The 1,935-nt window shown below is 46.2% G+C and overlaps 1 long non-coding RNA gene across 1 annotated transcript; it reads left to right on the forward strand.

Moving 5' to 3' along the window:
* The first annotated feature begins 343 nt into the window (after positions 1-343).
* On the forward strand, positions 344-1,500 carry LOC120921800. The gene is made up of 3 exons (XR_005744981.1): positions 344-660; positions 915-1,097; positions 1,189-1,500. It is a non-coding gene; the product is annotated as an uncharacterized LOC120921800 (long non-coding RNA).
* Positions 1,501-1,935: the final 435 nt, after the last annotated feature.

Consider the following 1,935-nt stretch of genomic DNA (forward strand, 5'->3'; position numbering starts at 1 on the left):
CCATTACCTCATTTAAAGTCCCAACCAACCCTCCCCCCGCCCACTTTATATACCATAACTAGGGATGGAAGCATGTATTTTACGGGACTACATTTTTGTCTATTTTGTGTTAATATCCAGTACTGCATTATTGTTGTTTTTCTAAGTGCTAGCAGCAATGTGCTTATAACTGTTTCATTAGTATCTGTCACATTTTGAGTACGGCTGGGTATTTTGGGCCATTCCACATCTGTTCACAGGTTCCCTGGCGCTGTCTGGCTAAGGGTGTTGTCATCTCCGGCCCCGTGTGGGTTGTGGTCCTATCCGGGGGCAGCAACACTCACTGCACACGCTCTCCGTCCTGTGCTCCGAGGACACACGGACGGATGGGCGGGCAGTGCGTGTCGATGTCACGCCTCCATCACCTGACACGGAACTAGGTCTCCGTGCGGTGTATTGGTATACCATCCACGAGGGGTTACAGGAGTCAAACGGCGCCGCATCATTGGGCGGTTACCCCGCACCAATGCAGACGCCTCCCTTCTCCTCCCCCTCGTATGCGTGTCTCTGGGCGGGTAACATTGGGGGGGTGGTCCCTATAAGAGGGTGTAACCTATGGCAGGTACAGGCATTTGGCTCTTCACATGTCATCACTCCATGCAGCACACTCGGAACTCACAGGTGATCCTCTTCCTCTCTCCTATACCTCACCACACCCAGTACCTTTACCTCACTTTACTATATTTATATTCCCATTTCTCTTTGTCTTTTTTCCCCATCCCTGTTTTTTCTCCTTTTTTTCTCTCTTTCCTTTTCTTTTTTCTTTTTTCCTTCTCCTTTGCTTGTTTTCCCCCCCCCCTTCCCCCCTTTTCCTTTTCATCATATCTCCATATCCCATTCAAACATAATACATTCTTCATTTATTTCCAATACAGCCATCATTCCTTACCGACCACAGTGCATTCAATACACCATGCCTCATGCCTGTGCCACCTGGGTGCGCTCTCCTGATGGGCCCTGCACCCCTCATTCTCCAGCCCTAGTCCCCGGCAGTGACCACCCCAATCCTGGGGTCCATCCGGAGCTTCACTCTGGTGCCAGCGGCAATCGGCAACCTGGTGAGTACCATCTGGGGCTTTTTGATGAGTCCTCAGCCCCCACAAATGTTGGATGCCCCGTCTAACCAGCTGTGTGCTTATGTCGTTCCAGATAACCAATGTAATGCATGCCTGCTCCTGATGAGCGACCAACAGTCGCGAAACGCGTAGAGCTCTTTACCTCATGCATTAATGTATTATCACTGCAGTGTCATGCGATGTAATTTCCATTTTAATATGTGATATCTATTTTATGTCTCAATAATACAGTACAGCTCGCTGTACTCATTGCATTTATATATTTGGGTCACTGCCCACGTACCTTGTCCCCCAACTAATCTGTGAAACATATATGTTTATCTATTTCTTCAATAGTGCAATATAGTCATGGACGGTGCATTATGTGAAAGTAATAAAATATTTAAACCTATTCCAGATTTATTATCTTTGATTCATTCCCCCCATTTATTGTAAACAGTTTCCCGCACATGCTTCATTTAAAGTCCCGCACTTGTTTCTCTTTTCTATATTTAATATCATTATGGGCTTCGGGGGAAAGTAATGTTCTGGGGCCCCAATTTATTCACTGACTCTCAAAAAGTGAAGTATAAATAGCTGATAGAAGTGAATATTTATTAGTATTTTCAATATGATAGATTTTAAAAGATGAGAATACATGCCATAAATCAAAGACTAATCAACACAGGGTACGGGGCAGCAGAAGGACACAGTACAGGGGGGCATGAAGTTACAGTTCAGGGGGTGCAGGAGGGTACAGTACACGGGGGGTAGGAGGGTACAGTACAGGGGGGGCAAGAGGGAAGATTACAGGGAAAAAATTAGGGCACAATACATGGGA

Source organism: Rana temporaria (genome assembly GCF_905171775.1).
Source record: "Rana temporaria chromosome 4 unlocalized genomic scaffold, aRanTem1.1 chr4s, whole genome shotgun sequence".
NCBI classification, from domain to species: Eukaryota; Metazoa; Chordata; class Amphibia; order Anura; family Ranidae; genus Rana; species Rana temporaria.